Genomic DNA, 14,502 nt, shown 5'->3' with positions numbered 1-14,502 from the left:
CCCACAGTGCACCGCTTCCAAAATCGACACTGGCCCCGTTACTGTGGACTCACACAGTAGAACTAGTGTATTTAGTGTGGATACACAACTTCGACTTCATAAGGTCGATTCCACAAATTCGAATTAAATAGATTCGAAATAGTCTTGTAGTGTAGACATACCCAGTGTGAGGGGGTGTCCCAGGGATCTCTATGAAAGGAGCAGAACAGGATTTACTTGGGGTGGGGAGAGAATTGAGAGTGTCTCAGGGGGTTGTACAGAGGTATTGCCCGGGTGAGAGACTGGCTAAAACACAGGCCTCGCTGTGAGCAGGATTCGAACCTGCGCAGGGGAACCCTATTGGATTTCAACTCCAACGCCTTAACCACTCGGCCATCACAGCTGTGAGCACAAAACTGCCCCAATGCCAGAGAAACTGGTAAAGAATCCCAATGGCCAGGTGTGAAGTCATCTGAACTACAGAATTCTCACCACAAACCTGGCTCCCAAAGCACAGGGGGGATTTGGGGTTTGTTCTGTTTGCTTAGCCAGGTGCCACAGGAGTCTTTGCTGCTTTTACAAATCCAGACTAACACGGCTACCCCTCTGATACTCCTAGTGATGCTCTCCAATGGATCCCCATCTTCCACCCACCTTGAGCTAGGTAGGAGCGGATCATTATTATCCCTACTTGAAAGAGGGAGAAGCCAAGGCTGAGAAAGGAGAATTGACTTGTCTTAGGTCACACAGCCAGCCAGTGGCAGAGTTGGGAATAGGACCCAAGAGCCCTGATTTTCATACTAACCATCAGATTGTGAATTTCAAACACTGAATGACCTGAATAAAGTGCTCTCAAATGAGCTCCAGACCAACAACAGTGCACAGTAATTATTCAGCAAGTATTTGAGGAGAACTGCAATGTTAGAGAGAATCATGAACTGCTCAGGGACAATTAATGCAGCAAAATTTGTCAACATATAACAGGTTATGACTTATTTCCTTGGTCTTAAAAGAGAACAACAAGGACCTGAGTCTCCTCCCTGTCAATAACCCCCTGCTCAGCCAATCAGGGTAGAGACAGGACGGGAGGCTGAGGGTTCTCACCAGAGAGCCCAAAGGGAGGCCCAGGTCACCGGTGGGGATCACTGCCCAAGCACTATTTCAGCCCCACATTTTTGGGTGGACCTCCCACAGTGGGAGCTGCAGAGCACTCCCCCGCAACACACACACACACACACACACACACACTGCTCCTGGTGTTGGGAGGGGAACAGGAGAAAGGACAAAAGAAGCAAGAGAAGAAGAGAAAGGAGGGATGGATGGAGGAAAAGGCGAAACAAAAAGGACAAACCCTAATGACCCCAGTGATTTTAAGGGACAAAATCCCAGGTGCGGAATAAAATTCTGCCTCCTTAAGTTCGTGTTTTCCATGCCTAGAATTCAACTGTCACCAGATGGATCAGACTAAACAGGTTTCAAATCTCGAGGAGGCTCTTATCTTCTAAACAGGGATGGCTGTTTTCTAGTAAAATCAGGAAAAGGGAATGAGAAAACTCGAAAGAGGTTCCTCCTGGAGCTCACGTACGTGAACCTGAACACTCTCTCAGTCCTGAAAAAGAGACCTCGAGAAGGACACTTGCTGAAGCAAAGCCACAGGGGTCTCTGAGGTTTCCCTGGCTGCTCACCCCTGTCCTGCCTGGCTGATGTCAGTATCTCTCTGTGAGGTCACCACCTCCCCGCCACCTTTGACTAATAGTCTGAGGTCCTGCAAAAAGCCTTTGTGATGTCACTGCCACACCCCTCCCTTGCTGTGCTAATGTCCTGCCCCTGGCCAGGCACTTTGGAGGTTTGAGCTACTCCCTTGGATCACCCCACTCAAGGAGCGTTCGTTCTAGGCAGCAAGCCGGCTAGACAGGAAAACGTCAGACGCTGCTCCCAATGCTACACTCAGTTTTTCAGAAATTAGTCGACTTTATTGCCAGGAGAGACCATTAGAGCATCTAATCTGACCCCCTGCATAACACAGGCCTCCTGTATGACACAATATCTACTTTTGGGGCAAACACATTCCAGAAAGGCAGCTAGTCTTCATGAAATCACATCAGGACATGGCGAATCCACCACTTTCCTTGGGAGATTGTTCCTGTGGTGAATCATCCTCGGTGTTGACTATTTGTGCCTTAGTTGTAATATGAATTTGTCTCTTTTCACCTTCCAGCCATTGGGTCTTGTTATGCCTTTCTCTGCTAGATTCAAGAGCCCTTTAATATCCAATCTTTTCTCTCCAATATGGCACTTCAACACTTCAGTGAAGTCACCTTTCAATCTTCTTTTGATAAGCTAAACAGGTTGCGCTTGTTCAATAGCTCACTAGAAGGCATTTTATACCAGCTCTCAGAACATTTATTGGCTCTTTGGTCATCAGATTCCTGAACTGCAGCTGGATGTGGCTCTTGTTCTTCTGGTCATTTTGGGAAAGCGGCCCCATCATGCTGCATAGCTAGGCAAAGTAGGTGTGTCTGTGCAAACATGGTCTGTTCCTGAAGTCTTTCCCCCCGCTCCTCACTAGATGTGAGGGGGGAGCTCATTCAGCCTCTGCTTCCGCTTAGTGTTTAGAAACTCCTTTTTGTCCCTATCTCTGCTGCCCTTAGATTTCGCCTCCTGTCTTTTTCTTGACAGCTCAGATGAGGTGGCCGAGTGGTTAAGGTGATGGACTGCTAATCCATTGTGCTCTGCATGCATGGGTTCAAATCCCATCCTCATCGGATGCATTTAGTCATTACGCCTCCTTTGTAGACAACCATGTCCCCCTTTGGTACAATGTTGCTTCTTGCAAACTAAAACCTTCTCAGAAACTCAGAACTCTCTTGCTTTAAATAAAATGTCTAAATTCCAGATTTCTTAAAAAAAGAAAAATTTTCTAGTCCTGTATTTCTTAATTTTTATCTCAAAAGGGAACATCCTCGTCATCTCCTCCAAACACCCTGGGACCTGCCCAAATTATTAAAATACCCTCAACCTGAGCAAGGCCAGAGCAGTGAACCAGAGCTAGTGTCTAGGCCAAGCTGTTCTGAAGGAGGCAACTCAAACATTTTCTCCCTGCTTCCCTTGGCAAGGTCTGACTGAGAAAACAAAATTCCCCAAACTGAAAAACCAATACTAATCTGTTTGGGGAGAGTTTGAAAGTATTATTGTTATTATTCTCTTCTGATTTCTGAATCAGTTCAGTTCAGTCTTTGTCCTCCAGGTGTGTTTCCAGCTAAAACCACATTGAGGGTACTGGACCACTGACCTATCAGCTCTTACCACCCAAACTTTCAGTAACTCTATTATCAGTGCCTGCGAGTGTAATTTAAACCATAGGTCCATCTAACTCTGAATCTTGTCTTCTGACAGTAGCCAATACCAGGTGCCCCAAAAGCCACTCACCAAGGTACCACTGGGAGTTGAACCCAGGAACTCTTGTTTACAAAGCAGGTGCTTTAACCAGCCAAACCGTGGTACCTGTTGTTATTTAAAGCAGTGTGTTTGCCCACACCTGACTCTCTGCCAGTCCCCACTGGGCCCTGACAAGTGTTGCTTGTGTTTGGCTTCTGTAAAGCAGAGGAGCAGGTGAAGTTTTGCTCCCAAGGTGTGGGTGTGATTCTTTGGACACGTCTACACTATGAAATTAGGTTGGTGTAATTACATTACTTAGGCTGGCAATGCAGTTCTATCAACCTAATCCCGGTGTAGATAGTGGCTCAGCTGTCAGAACTTTCTGGAGCTATGAAAGGGGAGGGGCCCAGCCTCTGTAGCAGGAATGCAGGGCAGGTGAGTTCATGGCAGGCATGGTGAGATACTGGTGGAGGCCAGTTATGGTGATATAATGATTAGCAGCATTTACACTGACAATTTGTCACTTTAAGTTTGCTGCACAAAGCTCTAGGCCTCTCGTCGAGGTGGTTTTATTTTGTCACCAAAACAGGGCCATGTTGTCGCCAGACGTGGTATTGCAGTGTGTGCACCAGCCACAAGCTGCTGACCGAGGGACCGTTGTGTATTTTTCACACACCTGAGCAATATAATGATACTGAAATAACTTTGTAGTGCAGACCCGGCCAAAGATTCACACACACACACAGCTTGCAAGGAAAATGTCACCTGATCCTCTGCTTTGCAGAATCCAAACACAAGCAAAGCTTTGCAGGCCACAGTGGGGATGGCAGGGAATCAGGTGTGAGCAGACAGTGTGTTTTAGCCATAGGCAGGCACCATAGCTTAGCTGGTTAAAGCGCCTGTCCTGTAAACAGGAGATCCTGGGTTCACTTCCTAGTGGTGCCTTGTTGATGAACTTTTGGGGCACCTGGTATTGGCTACTGTTGGAGGACAAAACACAGAGCTAGATGGGCCTTTGGTCTAGCCCAGTGTGGTTTTTCTTATGGTTTAAATTACACTCACTGGCACTGATAATATTGTTACTGAAAGTTTGGGAGTTAAGAGCTGATAGGTCAGTGGTCCAAGCCCCTCGCGGATGACCCCCTCCCTCTGGGACAGGGACAGGTCTGGGCTCTCGCACCAAATGCTCATTGTGGCTGCCAGAATCTGTAGGCAGCTCATTTAGTTTGCACCCAGGGTTGAGTCCTTGATTCACATATCAAGGATAACAACCCTTTGTTTCTCCTGCCCCAATAACAAGGAGACTGGGAATCCAACACCAGCCACAAGTGATCATTTTGGCAAGCAACCCAACCTATTTCCAACATACTGTAAAATCCACATGCAGACTCCTACACGAAACCTTGCAAGAAAATCTTCCTGAGGGGGTCTGAAGCACCTGCTGCTGGAGGGAAGGAGGGAGCCGTGGGTTGGGATTGAGGTGTACTGGGAATAGGAGGGGGCTGTGGGTTGGGACAGAGGAGAAGGGTGAAGAGGAGCAGGCTCTGGTTGGGAGTGAGGAGCAGTGAGCATAGGAGGGACTGAGGGTTGGGTCTGAGGGGCACTGGGAGTAGAGGGGACATGGGTTTAGGCTGAAGAGCATCCTTGTTTGGGGATCCAGCAGGACAGGGGAAGGCAGCAGGTGATTCTAATTCCTTAGGGATATTCTGTGTGTGTGTGTGTCTGTGCAGGGGAGGAACATGCTCTATGCCCAGAGGCCTTTATTCCTCCAGCCTACAAGGACAGAGGGGATGTCAAGGAGTTGCTCCTTCAATCCCCCCCACACAAAGGCCCTTCTTAGGAAAGGTAAAAACCTGAAGAGAAAGAGTAACACCAAAGAAGACTCCAGAAAGTCAGATTTTTACAATTATAGCCAGAAGTTGATCACCTGACCAGGGATTTGAACCCTGGACCCTCAGATTAAAAATCTGATGCTCTGCCAACTGAGCTAGCCAGGCTCACCTAGGAAAAGTGCCACTTGGTGCAGGGGTGAAGCTAATCAAGAAAAAGTGAGCAGGAAACAATAGGGGAAACCTGCTGCTCTCTCTCTCTTCCCAGCCCTGGCCTGGCCTGGTATTAGTGCTGGTTAAAAAGACGGGAAAATATCGGCATCTGCCAGCCTCTCATAGCTGTACAAGAATCAGGCACAATACAGAGGTGCCCATCTGCAAGTGCCGAATGGTTGGATTGGCTAATGCAGCCTGTAGACATCCAGGGCACACTGGGATACAGAGCCAAGTGTCCATCACCATCATTATTCCAAAGGGATAATGATAATGGTAGCAAGGTTCACAACTGACTCAGCAGTTGCATACAAAGGTGCATGTTTGGCAGTTATGTTGGCTCAGGTTGGCCACCCCAGTCTAGATGTAGAAGTTACAACATTTAAACTTGAAAGGCCAATTTCCCCATAATCTCACACCTTTACATCCAAACACGATGACTTTCTGAATAAACCCTCCTCGTTCAGCCAGAAGATCTTGGGGTGCATGTAGGAGTCACTGGGTAAAATTCACTGGACTCTGTTATGACTCAGGTCAGAGCAGAGGTACCTAGCGATCTAGTCTGGCTGTAAAATCTATATATATACACTAAATATGGTGTGAAATTAATCCTCAGAAACGGCTGTTCCCCACCCAGATCCAAGCAAAGGGCTCCCCAAGGAAGAGGGCTGTTGAGGAAGGAAAGAAGAAAGATGTCCTTCTCTCCCTGGAGGAACTGGTCTCTGGGCTTTGGACAGAAAGGAGGGGAAGGAAATGGCCACACGATGGCAGCAGAAGCTGAGAAATGAAACACAACAGGCTTCTGAACAGTGAACAAACCTGACTCCTGTATCATGAAAAGCCAAAAAGCCGTTTCTTTCTATGAGCAGGAGAAAAGAGTTACACTAATTCCTGCCCGTTTACTTTTGAATTATTTTACATTATAAAGAAAATTGTAACAAAATTAGTCTGAACTTGAGCTGCCTGTTATTAAAAGCTGGTTCCCAATTCAGTTCCAACTGCCCTGCTAGAAACACCCCCAGGTCCCTGCTCACCCCAGGAATTGGAAAAAGAGAAACCCCCACTGGGCACTGCCCTTGGTGCCAGGCTGCTGTCCCGGGGTGCGGGTGGGGACTGATTGTTTGCTGCTGGGGAGGGAGCCAGTAGAGGCCTCTGGTGCTCTGCTCCTAGCATCTGCCTGACCCAGACTGTCCTCTGCCTCAGCTGCTGCTCCCGGCCTGCTCTAGAGTCAAACACGCAGGGCCCCCAGGGGAACAGAGGCTGGGACAGGGCAGCAGCCTGGGCTGGGCTGGGAAGATGCTGGGAGTTCTCGTTCCCTGAGAACTGGCCTTCTCCCTTCTCAACAGCAAACAAATTAATTTCACGCCCCATCCCCAGAAAAACCAGCCTGGAGCCAAGGGCAGCAGGGGACGATTCCCTCCAGTTCCCACCGAGGCAGGAGAGAACCCAGGGTGTTTCTAGCAGAGCTTATGGAACTGACATGGGGAAACCAGCCTTTAATAACAGGCAGTTCCAGTTGAAGCTAAGTGTTTTTAACAATTTTTACAACATTAAATAACCCTTCAATCGTAGTGTCACCATCCATAAAATTGCTTCAGCCTTACAGGTTCCCAAGTGCAAAACTAAACATCTCTTCAAATCCAAGGGAGTGGAGATCAGTCAGTGTTCAGAGTCATCCCACATAAAAGAACCATGTTGTGGTACATACTGGCCCCATCATGTGGCCATCGCCTTTCCCTCCTCTCTGTTAAAACTTTTAGTATTTTGCACAGAAACCTTCTTCCCTCAGGAGAGACTTGGGAACCAGGGCTGCTAGCCAGACAAAAACTTTTAAGAGGCGGCGTAACCTGTCAAAAAATGTTCTCCCCTCTTCAGTTCAGTGACAGCCTGAAATGTTACTTGTCCCGGCAGAGCTGGAGGATTGAAAGCAGCTACATCAAACCCCTGTGTAGCTAGCAGGAATGAACATAAACACTCCCTGGTATCTGAAGAGATATTTAGTTTTACCCTTGGTAAACTACAAGACTAAAGGGAAAGGCAGTGGTGCCAAATATATAGAGTGAAACACAGAACAATCGTCATGGTTATGCCCATAGTGACTGCAAAATCTTTCTATATACTTATTATTATTTTCTCTGGTGTCTAGAGATTGACCAAGAAATTTGGCTCTTGATAAAATAATCAACTACCCCCAGTTAATGCAATAGACTAGAAATTGACTGGGGTCTCTCCACACAGGTTCAAATCCTGCCAGCTACAGATGCATTAGTATATTGTAATTACTGTTGTCTTAGTGCCTGAGCATCCACAGAGCCAAATCTGGTCTTGCTCTGAGGCTGTCTACACTTAAAATGCTGCTATAGCACTGTGGAGAAGACAGTTGCTACAGTGAGGGGAGAGGTTTTCCATTCCTGTAATAGCTACATTCACAGAACAATCTTTCCTTTTATTTAGCACTATCTAACCATGGCTTAGGTCAGCTTAATTATACTGGTTCTGGGGTTTTTCACACCCTGAAAGACGTACTTGTTAGAGGGTTTATCCCATCACCCTCCCATTTCCTGGTCCTTCTCGCGTGACCAGAGAGCAGCAATGCACAGAACTCAAAGGTGCAAACAATTCAGTGTTTATTGGGGTAAACTTCCAGCAAGCAATGATTCCAATTTCCTTCCTCAGTATCCCCCTTCCCAGCTCTGACACCACAGAGCCTTGCCTGTGTCCCTGTTCCCCTTCCCTGTTCCTATTCCCCCCCTTAGCAAAACATAATTCTAATTCCTCTACCCCCATTCCCCCCCTTACTTCCTGATTGACTGCAGACTATATAGTAAAAGTGGAGTTCTGATTAGCTATGCCTTAACCAATCATTTTACTGAAATGTAATTTACCAATCCTAACATATTATAAAATGATTATCTAACCAATTATACCCCACCACCTTAATTGGTTTACACTCAACAAATTAATTATACAGCAGACAGAAAGAATCACAGCACCAGACAGAGATTATACAGACAAGCAATAGGAAAGTGGGGACCTCAGTGATAGAACAACAAAGAAATGAGGATTTCATACCCCAGCTGTTGGTAAGTGAATTGTTCCCAGACAGGATGCTATCATGGTAGAGGTTGTGGGTGCTGGTTGCTTAACTGTCTGGCCCACAGGGCAGGATTTTGAGGTTCACCATTACTTTCTCAGAATGCCAGCACCCATCTTTTGTTCACTTAAAATGCGAGCAGGGAGATTCCAACACCACAGAACTCATGGAGCTCCAGGAAACGTGTAACTTTAGGTCCGGGTGAGTGTGTCTAACAATCAGCTGTGCTGTAGAAGGTCTCTAGGAGTTGAAAGAGATGTGCCATCTCAACCTCCCTAAAGAGTTCATCAATTATTAATGAAAACTAGGGTTGATAAGTCATGTTTTTTGTAGCAGCAGGATGGTGGACTGGTCTAAAGTGCCAGTTTTAAAACTCTTTTTTCCCTATCTCTTGGGTGTTCTGGTCTCTGCATAGAGACGTAGTTTCAAATCCCACTCCTGACATGACCATCTGGAAAAAATAACCTCACTTCAATCTCCTGTGCAACAATAGAACCCCATTTGCTTAGCTTTGCTATTCCAGTAGTTGTGAGAGAAGCTCCAAACCAGGGGGAAACAGTGCCTGTTCTCTCGACCGATCAAGTTTTGTCTTCCTTCATTCCAAGCCCTTTCCTCAGATACATCCGTATTTCCCACACTATTTTGTTTAATGTTCTTTGCTTTTATGAAACTTTAGGGTCATCATTTAATTGCCACACAACTGTACTTATGAAGTGAAGTGAAACACAATATTTTTTGGATATTCTTGCAGAAGAGTTTTGTTTTCTGACCTGGAATTGAACAGGTGCTACCCGAGGGGAACAATGCTACTCCCTTTTCTTGGCTCATCCAAAAAACATAAGTTTGTAGTGCCCTTTGTTTCCCTGTTCTTCAAACACCTGTCGGGGTGGCCTAGGGATACTTGGCCCTGACTCTCGGCTAGCCAACTACAAAAGCAGTTTCTCCTCCCTTGATGCTCAAACCTCAACTGCTAGAAGAGGGCCTTATCCTCCCTGATTGAACTAACCTCGTTATCTCTAGACTGATTCTTACCTGCATATTTATACCTGCCCCTGCAAATTTCTGCCACATGCGTCTGATGAAGTGGGTATTCACCCATGAAAGCTCATGCTCCAATATGTCTGTTACTCTGTAAGGTGCCACAGGACTCTCTGTCTTTTTGAGGCGAGTGCAGCTTGCTTGGGATGGTGCTGACGATGGATAGAAAAAAGGCTGGAGTCAATGACTGATGAGACCACAGAAGGGGAAGGGGAATGGCAGCCCCACAGAAGGTCCTGGGTGCTCCGATGCCCCAGTTATTGCACCCTGGCCTGTCACAGAGAGAGAAAAGACCCAGTGGGACCCAGCCCCCCTACAGTGATCCCATGGACAAGAACCTGGCTGGGAGTGGGGTGAAAGCTCCCTATGGGCAAAGGGGAGCTGAAATCCTTCAGTGTCCTGGAATGTAAGTAATGGAAGCTTCAAACCCTGCACGGGTGTGGGCTGGGGTGCATCAGCAGAAGGTTGGACTGGACATGGGAGGCAGGTTTGTATAATTTTTGGTGATGCTCAGAATGGGACCAAGTCCTGCCCCACACCCCACACACACTTGCCTAAGGCTCTGGGAGGGAGTTTGGGTGTGGGAAGGAGAGGGGCTGGGCTCTGGGAGAGAGTTTGGGTGCAGGGTCTGGGCTCAGTCAGGGGGTTGGGGTGCAGGAGGGTGTGTGGGGAGCAGGGTCTTGGAAGGAGTTTTGGTGTGGGGTCTGGGTTGGGGCAGGGGGTTGGGGATGCAGGAGATGGTGAGGGGTGCAGCATTTACCTCGGGCATCTCCCAAAAGCAACCCACATCCCACCCCACCCCACCCCAGCAGCAGCCCCTAAGCGGGAGGGCTGGGGGTGTCTCTGCGCACTGCTGCCCGCAGACTCCACCCCCACAGCTCCCATTGCCACAGTTGGCACTCGAGGAGGGAGCAGCGCGTAGAGACCCCTCCCACCCCAGGGCCGCAGGGACGTGCCAGCCGTCTCCGGGAGTGGCGTGCCACACGGAGCGAGGGCGGGCAGGAAAGTGCCTTAGTCCCCTTGTGCTGCTGGCGGTGGTGGGGGAAGGTCCCCAGGCCCTTTTAAATTGCCCATGGTCAGCAGGCAGGACCAGGGAGGGGGACACTCCCAAGGGCGTAACATTGCTTTGCACAAGGATAAATCTTGGAACAGGACAAAAATGAAATGGCGGCAGAACCTAAGGAATTAAAAGCCTCCAGATTCTTGTGTGAGCACTGACTCCAAACGGAAACTGTAATTTGACTTGCTTTGTGTCTGCAGCTGGTAAAATATCAAGGCAAAGCCATTCCAGTGATTGTGACCCTGGGTTTGAGGCTTTGGTCTTATTAAAATGTAACTAGCATGTTACACTTGTGTTTTTAAAGGTGGCTTCCCCATGCAATCCCGAGTTGTTCTTCCCACAGCTGGCTGATGGTGGGCAGCAGGGGATCTCCCCAATCTGGGGGAATCTCTCTGGACCCCACTGTTAGTTCTCCATCCTTTCTCCCCCTAATCACAGACACCCCTCCCCTCCCCATTATCAGTGTTTTAGAGCGACTCCTCCCTCCCTTTATGGGATACAGACTCTCTGTGACAGAGACTGACTGGGGCTCCTCTCTGCACAGCCCCAATGGGGAAGGAAAGAGACTGGGGGATGAGGGGAGAAGACGGGCAGGAGTCAAATGGGGCTAAACCAGAAAGGAGGAGATTTTCTTCCTCTTAAAATGTCCTGGAGTCTCATGGCTGAAAAGCTGCATCTTGAGTTAGGTTTGATGCATCAGCCTGACAATCGCCAGGCAAAGGTGTGAACCACAGAGACTGGGAACTACCTGCTTCCCGAATGCATCTAAAAAGCATCTGCAGTGGTGCAACTGGTTAGTACAGCAGGGCAAGGTGTTGGGATTATAAATTGAAGCCTTATGTGGAGCACTAGATTCTGTTCCCCATGTACCTTCTCCAACCTGTTTCTCTTACCTGTGTAGTTTGCTTTGCCTAATTTCCATGGAAAGTGCCATGCTAGAAAAAAGAGAGTAAGTTCTAACATGAAGAGGTAGGTGCACAGCTTGGAAACATCCCCCCTGTGCTGCCATTAGTTCCAGTAGATTGTTCACTGGCAGCATGAATTGATTTCTTTGCTGCTGAGAAAGCTGCCTGGACAGGTCTGTGGGCAGCAGATCTCCCTGCTTCTTCCAGCAAACCCCTGGCTCCTTCCCTGCCCCAGTCACTGCTGTAGAAGGGTCCTATATACACTGAGCCTAAAGCTTTTCCAAACCTTCTTAGCACAGTTGGCAGCGTGTCAGTCTCATAATCTGAAAGTCCTGAATTCAAGCCTCAGAGAAGGCAATGGCTTCTGCTCCCTGCTTCAGATTTTCTACAGGAAATCAGAGAAAAGAAAACTAGAGGAGAGTGGTTTCTAGACACCCTCCCATCCATCTAACACACACAGAGATACTTTTCTATGGCATTAACTTTTCCTTTTCTGTGGAGCTTGTATTCTTCACAGAGCAAAATAAAACAAAAACATGCAAGTCCAAGCCTAATACAGTATGAAACTCAATACAGATCAAATCTCACCCTCAGAGATCTTCCAATAAGCTTCTTTCGCAGACTAGACTTATTTCTTGCCTGGACCCAATCTTTTCGCCTGGTACAGTCCTTGTTCCAGCTCAGGTGGTAGCTAGGGGATTTCTCATGACTGCAGCCACCTTTCTTCTGTTCCACCCTCTTATACAGCTTTGGTACAAGGCAGGAATCTTTTGTCTCTCTCCTGGGGAAGAGCCCCAGGTTTAAGATGGATTCCTGTACCAGGTGACATGGTCACATGTCCTGTGAGACCCCCAAGCCTTCATTCTTCCTGGCCTGACTCACGGATGGTGCAGGACAGAGCCATCTCCAGTCAATTGTGCTGGTTAATGGGAGCCATCAAGAGTCCAAACCACTATTAATGGCCCACACTTTGCATCATTACAACAGGACCTCAGAGTTATAGTTCATATTTCTAGTTTCAGATACAGGAATGATCGGTTCATACAAATAGGATGAACACACACAGTAGATTATAAGCTTTGTAATGATACCTTACAAGAGACCTTTTGCATGAAGCATAGTCCAGTCACTTTATATTCACACTCATTAGCATATTTTCATAAAATCCTATGGAGTGCAAGGTCACAGCAGGGAAAGGGTTTTACTGCGGCACCTGGGAGCAGTTGAGTTTCATGTTCAGGCTGTGGGATGAGTTCCTCCAGGTTTCTCATAAGCACACAGGGACCTTGGCGGGTGCTCTCGATACAGGAATAGCCCAGACATGATAAAGTGATGGGAACTGCATTTTCCTTTTTTATTTCTGTATTTCCAATGACATTTCTGTTTGTGATTTCGTTTTGCTTTGTATAACTGTGTTTTCTCCTGGATTTGATATTAAACTAAAAAAAGAATAAGACCTCAGGGCGCCGGATGGAGGAGCAGTCTGGGGCTAGGACTGCTAAGGGAGCGAGAGTAGCAGGTTTTCTGTATTGTTTCCTGCCCTCATTTTCATGACTAGTTTCTCTTGTGCACTAAATTTGTTTCCTTCACATGTGAGCCTGGCTATCTCAGTTGGTAGAGCATCAGACTTTTAATCTGAGAATCCAGGGTTCAAGTCCCTGGTCAGATGAAAAAAGAACCATTTCCCTTGAAATGTAAGAAGGCATCTTCCTAGGGTGATATTTGACATCACCTTTTTTCCCCAGGACTTGGCCTTTCCTAGGAAGGGCCATGTACTGCCTGGGACTGAAGGGGCAACTTCCTCACATGCCCACTGGCCTCTCAGGCTGGAGTAAGAAAGGCCTCTGGGAGCTGCAGCAAACGGCTGCATGACAACTTGGTGAGCAAAGGCAGGGTTGCCCGCACAGGGTCATCCTCACCAGAGCTCAGCAGAGGTCTGGGGGTTCCCTATTGGTCCCATGGTGTAAGGGCAGCACTCGGGACTGTGAATCCTGCAATCTGAGTTGAAGTCTCTGTGGGATCTGAGGGCAATTCCTGTGCCACAAACCCTGCTGGGTCTTCCAAGGCTCTGTCTTGCTTTCTCCAATGCCATGAAAGCCTGTCTTTTGCCCACTGGCTGTTGTGACTTGAGCACAAGAGGGGACGTTTGATCCAGAAGCCTGGCCGTGCCTGGAGTCCTGTAGGTAGGGATGCAAGCTCCATTTCCTCTGAGTCCTGAAGCTGGGCTGCAGCCTGGCCTAGGAGGCAGCCCTATTGGTTGACCTACTGGCCCAAAGTCACATGGGAGGTGTTGGTGTTCCCCAGGGATGCTGCAGGGCCTAAGGGAGGGAGGCTCAATACTCCTCCCTATCAGTCAGGGCGGAAGAGGAGGGCTGCAAGAGTGGGCAGGTTGATGGCTGGGCCTTCTAGCGTTCGGTGGGGAACGTGAACTGGGAGAAGCAGTTGCTGGCCTGTGAGGAATGGCTCAGCCGGTGGCGTAAGTGGACCTTGTCATTACCTACAAGGTTGTGATGCTCAAGACCCATCTGTGGGGAATTTCCTCAGCCAGGTATTTCCCTCTGCTCCACGAGTGCTGCTGAGACTGAACACGATGGCCTTCCACTTCTTGTGGAGCGATAGGACGTCCCTACCTAGTCAGGAGAAGTGCGGGTTTCTGCCGTATTAGAAGAGGGGTTGGGCCTGGTGGGCTTTGAAGCCTTGTACGGCTCTACTGTTTTGTGTTTCAATTTTCAGTGGTGGCTGAGCTGGAGGGCAGTTCAGGCCCGAGGGGAATGGTGGGGCAACCGCAAAGAACGCAACTGACTCTTCCGATATGGCCGTATTTTCTTTTTACCCCACTGGGTGCAGCACCGGGTATGGGAAGGGGGGAAGGGGGAGGCCCCCCTCTCTAGTGTTCTTCTACCCCCACCTTACACCCTACACGATTTTCAGTGGGTGGCTAGGTGGAAGGTGCTTGCAGGATGGCTTCATCCACAACAGTGGCCGCCCTCACAGCAGCGGCGGCCA

General features: G+C 48.3%; 3 non-coding genes across 3 annotated transcripts; 1 reads left to right on the top strand and 2 right to left on the bottom strand.

Moving 5' to 3' along the window:
- Window positions 1–300: 300 nt before the first annotated feature.
- TRNAS-UGA lies at window positions 301–382 on the bottom strand. Its single transcript has one exon. It is a non-coding gene; the product is annotated as a tRNA-Ser (tRNA).
- Window positions 383–2,662: 2,280 nt separating this feature from the next.
- On the top strand, window positions 2,663–2,744 carry TRNAS-GCU. The gene has a single exon. It is a non-coding gene; the product is annotated as a tRNA-Ser (tRNA).
- A 2,537-nt stretch (window positions 2,745–5,281) lies between these two features.
- Window positions 5,282–5,354, bottom strand: TRNAK-UUU. The gene has a single exon. It is a non-coding gene; the product is annotated as a tRNA-Lys (tRNA).
- Window positions 5,355–14,502: the final 9,148 nt, after the last annotated feature.

Source organism: Mauremys mutica, unplaced genomic scaffold (assembly GCF_020497125.1).
Source record: "Mauremys mutica isolate MM-2020 ecotype Southern unplaced genomic scaffold, ASM2049712v1 Super-Scaffold_100104, whole genome shotgun sequence".
Taxonomy (NCBI): domain Eukaryota; kingdom Metazoa; phylum Chordata; order Testudines; family Geoemydidae; genus Mauremys; species Mauremys mutica.
Note: the sequence above shows the minus strand (reverse complement) of the source record. Positions and strands in the feature narration are given on the sequence as shown.